At 40.7% G+C, this 7,500-nt stretch overlaps 1 long non-coding RNA gene across 2 annotated transcripts in view; it reads left to right on the plus strand.

Annotated features, from left to right (window-relative positions):
• LOC110328534 overlaps positions 1-7,500 on the plus strand; it is a 108,841-nt gene that overhangs the window by 20,899 nt on the left and 80,442 nt on the right. The window contains exon 1 of one of the 2 annotated variants that reach the window (XR_002380864.1): positions 2,425-2,600. The exons of the other annotated variant lie outside the window; for it this stretch is intronic. This is a non-coding gene — a long non-coding RNA (uncharacterized LOC110328534). Of the gene's footprint in view, positions 1-2,424; positions 2,601-7,500 lie in introns of those variants that run through there. 2 annotated transcript variants of the gene reach the window in all.

Raw genomic sequence — 7,500 nt, forward strand, 5'->3', positions numbered from 1 at the left:
AGAGAGAGAGAGAGAGAGAGAGAGAGAGAGAGAGAGAGAGAGAGAGAGAGAGAGAGAACAAACTAGGCTTGGAATGGTCGAAGTTCATCTCCAGTGATTCACTGCCTCCAACATGGCCATGCTTTTTAATCCTTCCAAAAAATTTTCACCAGCTGGAGACCAGCCAAGACTTAAAATACATGAGTGTGTGGGGACCACTCTCATTCAAATTACCACAATAACTATATTTAGAATAAGAATTTTAATATAATTGCATATTATTCCATTTATTCATGTCTTCTTAATTTTTTATTAGTTATGAATTTTTATTTTGATCACTCATTTTATTTGTTAAATTTATTACTAAGACATTTTTATACTCTAAATGGAATCGTTTTCTTTGTTTTTATTTCCGAGGATTTTCCATTAGCAAATGTACACACTACTGATTTTTCCTATTGATTTTGTATCCTGTAACTTTATTGAATTTGTTCATTATTTCTAACAGGTTTTCACTGACATCTTCGTGGTGTTTTATTTAGGTAACCATATTATCCATAAATGGGTAATTTAACTGCTTTCTTTACAATTCATGTGCTTTATTTTTTTTCTCTTACATATCATTCTGCGTAGAACTTCACAAAGTCTACGGAATAGAAGTGGTAAAAGTTGACAACTTTATTCTCTTCAATATCTTACATGGAACACTTCTCATTTAGTGTTGCAAAAGCTGTGAGCTGGTAACCATGACCCTTCTTGCATTGGGAGCTTCTGTTCCTACTTTGTTGATTTTTTTTTTTTTTAACCCTCAAAGAAATGCCCAATTTCATTAAATGCTTTTCTGATTTTATTGAAATGATATAGCTGTCTTTTATGTCTATTCCTGTCCTTGGAATGATGAGCAGTGCTTTAGAACACAGGGAACGTGGTGTTCAGTTGCATTTATTAACTATATATGGTGAGCTATCCATGTGTTCCTGGGATGGGCTACTTACTTAACTTTGACGAATTGTTTTGTAATGTGGATTTAGTTTGCTAGTATTTAGTTGAGAATATTTGCATATATGTTCTTCAAAGAGCTCCTGTAGTTTTCCTTCCTCCCTCCCTTCCTCCCTCCTCCCTCCCTCTCTCCCTCCTTCCCGCTGCCTTTCTCTCTCTTCCTTTATCTCTCCCTTCAATCCTTCCTCTTCTTTCCTTGCTCATCTCCTCTAGTCCTTCCTTCCCTCTTCCTTCCTTCTCACCTTGTACTGGCTAGTTTTGTGTCAACTTGAGACAGCTGGAGTTATCAGAGAGAAAGGAGCTTTAGTTGGGGAAATTCCCCCATGAGATCGAGCTGTGAGGCATTTTCTCAATTAGTGATCAAGGAGGAGAGGCCCCTTGTGGGTGGGACCATCTCTGGACTGGTGGTCTTGAATTCTATAAGAGAGCAGGCTGAGCAAGCCAGTAAAGAACATCCCTCCATGGTCTCTGCATCAGCTCCTGCTCCCTGACCTGCTTGAGTTTCAGTCCTGACTTCTTTCAGTGATGAATAGCAATGTGGAAATGTAAGCTGAATAAACCCTTTCCTCCCCAACTTGCTTCTTGGTCATGATGTTTGTGCAGGAATAGAAACCCTGACTAAGACACACCTCTTCCTTATAGTCCTTCATTCTACCATCTTTCCCTCCACTTATTTCTCCCTTTCTTCTTTCATTTTCTTCCTTCCCCTTCCATGTTCTCTCTCTTCTCCCTTCCCCATTTCTCTTTGTTTCTTTGTTTCTTTCTCCCACCCTTTCCTTCTAGTGTTCTTTTTGGTTTGTTCCCAGTGTACCACTGAATCCAGAATCATATTGGAGGCATCATCCCCTTCTCTACAAGGGGATTTTAATTGGAACTGGTATTTGCTCTTCTTTAAAATGTCCAGAACAATGATAGAATTTTCAATGATGTCACATTGCTGTTGGATTTTCTTGGGGGGGGGACTTTTAAGCCTCCCATTGCGTGTGGAAAAGTGCCAAGCTCTCCCCTTCTTAGGTAAAGAGGCTCTGCTATGGTTTCAACAGGGTCTCAGCTTTAGTTGGCTGAAGGGTGTCTCACTAGCTCTGAGATGCCTTGGCACAGACAAGCCACTCAGTGTTCCTGCCACAGCTTGTCACATGAAAACTGATTTTAGGGGAATCGGGAAGCGTTTGTCAGGTGCTTATTGAAAGAGAGCTGTCCATTTAGTCTTGGTGCAGAAGTCTTTAGGTGAAGATGTAACACATGCCTTCTCTGGACCCAGATTTCACAGCAAGCAGAGTTTTATTTTTTAACTCATGCATGTAAATCCCTGTACATTTAGCAAAGACTCTAGGAGTTCAGTGTCACTCGGGGTCAAGGACTTAGTGTAGACAGGTGTGAGTCACAATCCACATGCATGAGCATGGCTAAACCATTCCAAGTCCCATGTGGAAGAGCCTTCTCTAGGACTTTTGCCCTATGTCCTAGATAAAGAGAACAACTAAGTTCATGTACCTGGAGAATTTCTACTTGGCTGAACAGGACAAAGGGTGGTGCCTAAGAGTGCAGGTGACATCTGAGTCACGGAGGCACTTCTGTAAGAGAAGACATGAATTGCTGCAGGTCAGGCGTAATTCCCCTGGGTGCGAATTCAGCATTTTAAAGACATGCTGATCCATTTACCAAAGTGACCAGTGTATGTTTTATTGATGATCCTGTTTGTTTTTTGTTCAAGCAGTAACTCCTTAGGTGTTTACTGACATGTATCATTGTTTTAACTGACATGATTGTAGTTTTAAAAATTTTAGATACCACTGGGAGAAAGAAAATGTCGTGTTTATTTTTCCACTCTTACTATCCTTTCACATTTTCTCTTCCTTCTTCCTTTCTAATCCTTTCCTCAATCCTCTGTTCCCAGTAAGTAGTTTCACACACACACACACACACACACACACATATATATATATGGAATATGTGTGCTTGTATAATCTAGATTATATAGATATGTACACACACCTGCACATATTTAAGGACTGAATTATACTTAGCTTTACATCTAAAAACCAATATGATTTGATTTGTATTATTATAATAATATCAACATTTTTGTTTAAATGTTCAATTTTCATTGTTTTTCATTTTAATTTTAATACCAAATTTATGAATGCTTTGGGAGATAAGATGACAATCACGAGGACACACACTCTACATTTTTTAGTTTCGTGCATTTATTTCATTTTCTAATTTATTATACTTTGCATGTGTTTCTGCTGTATATTTTAACTATGTCACTGTTGCCACATCAGAACAAGCCATAGAACAAAGTTCATAATAATAACAAATTGTGGACTTCACCTAAAGGAAGAGGAAGAAAAGCAGCTTTTCTACACTGACTTACAAAATACTGTCCTTATATTGTGACCCATTTAATGACTTCAGTCTTCAGCGATACCCACAAATGTGAAGAGTAATTACTAGGTTAAGGTGTGGGTAATTGTTTTTTGATTCTCATTCAAGTAAATATAACGCTACTCATCACTTATCATCTCATTTATTATGTACAATTACTTCCTCCACTATTACAGGGGACCGCCTTCATCACCAGGCACTTACTTCAAAGTCTAGGACCACCCCCTACCCCCAGTAACATGTAGCAATCATTGAGATGAGAAAGAAATCTAGATCTAGTTCCTAGAATCTCTGTGTTAGAACAGGGTATCTGTCCCCTGGGAACCTGCCCTTGGAGGCAGTTGTTGGACAGAGAGCAAATACCACAATACACAGTTGTACCCACAAGGTGGATAACAGGTGGTACCCAACAGCTGTAGGGTATAGAAACTCTCAGACTCTCATGCTCTTTGGGACTGATGCTTTCAATGTCTGAACCCCTAGGTATCACACACAATTGTAGCTTTGGAAATCCTACTTTATTGATTCACTGATGTTAGTTCCACTGATCCAAAACCATCCTGACCCAGGTATATCCTGTTCATAGTATTTTGTAGATAAAGACCTTCCTTCTTATTGAACACCTCAGTATGTTTGCCAACCTGATAATTTATCAAGCTGTCTACAAGCAACACATTGGGCCACCAGCCTTTTTTCTTCAGTGACAACATCCTCCTAATAATTAAAGACATATAGATCATGGGTCAGATGGCTTACTTCTTCCTAGTACTGTTTATCATATCTATTAACAAAATAGAACTTGTATTCATTATGGCCTGTAACTGTAATTGGTTAATTAGATTTGGATGAATTCCATTTGCCATGGTTTATCTAATATCGGATTGTTCACTTTGATTTATTTCTTGGTTATTTGGATCCCACCCAGCAGTTATTTCTGAAAGGTCACAAAGATGTATTGATGTCTTGTATCCAACAGTGGTGGGTCACTTGTTTTGACTAATATATTAGTCAAGAAAACAATTAATTGATGTTTCTATCCCAACATGCTAGATAATCAGTTTTATTTTCTTCTCTTGACTCAATGATGCTTTAAGGAGGGAAGGCAGAAAGGCTTTACTGGAAGGGCATACTGCAATCAGATCAGTTGGTAGAGAGGTGTTGGATCAGTGTGTTCCAAGGAGCATCTGGGCTCTGTGGGGAGAAAGACTGTCATCAATTAGTGATCTCTGGCAAAGGCCCAGATGGGAAGGAGAAGATGAACACACCTTCTCCAGACTACTAGGGAATATCACCTTTTTCCAGGGCAGCTGGCATTTCAACAGAAAACCAAGGTACATTTGTTTGTAAAGAATCTATGTTTAAGAATGAAACATAACTTTAAGTTACAATGATGCCATATGTAAGTACACATACTGGTAGATAAAAAGGAAACATGGTAAAGATGTTGAGATTCAATGTCAAAATTAACAAATACGACCTAACAGCTTCTTTGTAGAATGGTTTATGACCTCATAGGGGAAAAATCTGTATTCTTCTCAAGCACTTGAGGCATTACAAATACAGATAATATGCTAGGAAATAAGGAATTAGCTCTAATTTAGAAGAGATCAGACTGTCTGCTAACCTTGATGAAATCAAATTAGAAATCAATAATGCATTCATGACTAGTGCCCTCCAAAATATGTAGATATTAAGTTGCATATTTTTAATGATTAACTGGCGAAAAATGAAATCACAGAAAATATCAGACCACTTCAAGTCTGTGAAAATTAGCTATAGCCAGGCTCAGTGATGCCTTCCTAGCGTAAAGACCCGACTTCAATCACCAGGACCCACATAAAAAAGCCAGCCATCCTATCTTGCCCATGAAATCCCAGTGAATCCCTGTGGAGATGGAGGCCTGAGTCTCACTGCCCAGCCAGTCTAGCCTAGCTGGTGAGCTCCAGGACAACGAGATATCTTATCCCAAAGAAGGTAGATGGGCGTTCTTGAGGACAACACCTGAGGTTGTCCCCTGGCATGAATAAGCATACATACATGCATATACATGAACATGCACACGCACATGCACACACTTACATGTATGCATTTATGAAAGCAAATATATCTGTGCAATGAGGATCTGAGAAAAAGCATCCTGTTTGCACTGAGAGTATTCTGAAGTATAGAGATTGTGCTTCTGAAGATTATTTTCCATTATAAGTTGTAACTTACACAAGGTGCTCTAAGTTTGGTAGAGAAGAGCAGAGATGAAGTGCCCTTTGGAAGGGCCTCATGAGGAGAGTTAGACCACAATGCAATAGAGAGCCCTGAATGGTAGGAGAAACCCTTTAGTGTGATGAAGAGACTGATTCGAAAAGAGCGCCATCCTGGATAGCATGATGGTGATTCTGAAAAGAGTCAGACACTGTAGATCCATAGGAGAATGGTAACTGTTCTGACAGGTTCCCTGAAGAGTGTGTGAGTGTGTGTGTGTGTGTCTGTGTGTGTGTATGTGTGTGTGTGTGTGGTGTGTGTGTGTGTGTCTGAGGTATATGTGTATGTGGTGTGTCTGTGGTGTGTGTGTGTTTGTGTGTGTGTGCCTGTGTATGTGTGTGTGTGTGTCAGTGGTGTGTGTGTGTCTGTAGTGTGTGTGTGGTATATGTGTATGTGTGTGTCTGTGGGGTTTGTGTGTGTGTCTGTAGGATGTGTGAGTGTGCCTGTGTGTGTCTGTGGTCTCTCTCTTCTCTCTCTCTCTCTCTCTCTCTCTCTCTCTCTCTCTCTCTCTCTCTCTCTCTCTCTGTGTGTGTGTGTGTGTTTATGTGCAGTTTGGAATGCTACATTTCCCTGTAAGTGGTTCTAATAAATGAATTGGCTCACCAACTTAGACATGGATGGAGACATTTTCTGTGTCTTCTTTTGCTCCACCTGTCTAGGGGTGAGGAGACATTTGTTTATATCTCCCCAGGAAAAGTCACACAACAAAAACGTTTACTGCAAGAACACCCGGCACTCACTCCATTGAAGGGAAAGGACTGCAGAGTGACAGGAGGTGAGCTGAAACATAGATCCAGGAGAGCTTTAGTCTGTGCCATTCCCTACCTGCCGTGAGGCCCAGAATGGTGTTGCTCCTTGGAGTTCTTCCTATTGAGTTGAGATGTCTAGGTCTCTGCAATCCCAAAGCCATCTGCCATCAAGTACGGCCAATCTCAGGCATGTCCATGACCTTGTACGAGATGATTCTTGGCCACCAACTGGAGCCAGAAGGCTGGCAAAGGGAGACTTCCTACTAACAGCCATCCTAGTAACAGAGGCAAGTCTCTCTCCTCATATTCAACCCTGGGCACCAGTCCCACACCTATACTACAAAACCCACACCTCTACAGCATCACAGCAGAGACCTTAACGTAAGGGTTTGACTAGAGTCTTCAAAGCCCTTCCAGTCCAGCCCAGCTCTCACTTGTGGGGAGGGTAACTCATATGAGTAACTTGGTTCAGTGAGAACCAAAGAGAAGAATTTAATGTGAGTTCTCCTAAGACTTTGGGTATGACAGTCACAGGGGCTAACATTTACCAAGCACTTACCGTGTACCAGTGACAGCCTCAGCTGCTTCACATGTGTGTCACTAACCTCAGTCTTTGTCTTCCTGATTGCAGGCGACAACACCCACTGAGCAGCTTTGCAATGTGTGTTCACTAAACTAACATATTTGCTAATTCTTATTACAGGCAGTGGGCTCCACACCCGTGGGAATGCCTCCCTCCCTCTTCCTCATCAAGTGTGAATAATTCTAGATCCCCAAATACACGGCATGCTCCATCAGCCTTGATATATGATAACAATAATGTTTATAATGATTGTTATTATAGCTCTCCTTTATTGAGGGCTTACCATTTTCCAGTCAGTGTACAAAGCCTTTGATATATATGGATAGATTCATTGTGTCCCCAGAATACCCCTGTGTGGCAGAAACACGAGACTCTTGATTCTATGCTGTCCCCAAAGGAAAACCCAGAAGAAAGCTTTGCTCCTCTCAAGCAACCAATTATTTACCAGTCCCTTTCTTTGTGTGAGTGCATGTATGTGTGTATGTGTGGTGTGCACATGCACACCCACACACATGCTCATCCACACACACAGGTGTGCAATGCAAA

Source organism: Mus pahari, chromosome 10, assembly GCF_900095145.1.
Source record: "Mus pahari chromosome 10, PAHARI_EIJ_v1.1, whole genome shotgun sequence".
NCBI classification, from domain to species: Eukaryota; Metazoa; Chordata; class Mammalia; order Rodentia; family Muridae; genus Mus; species Mus pahari.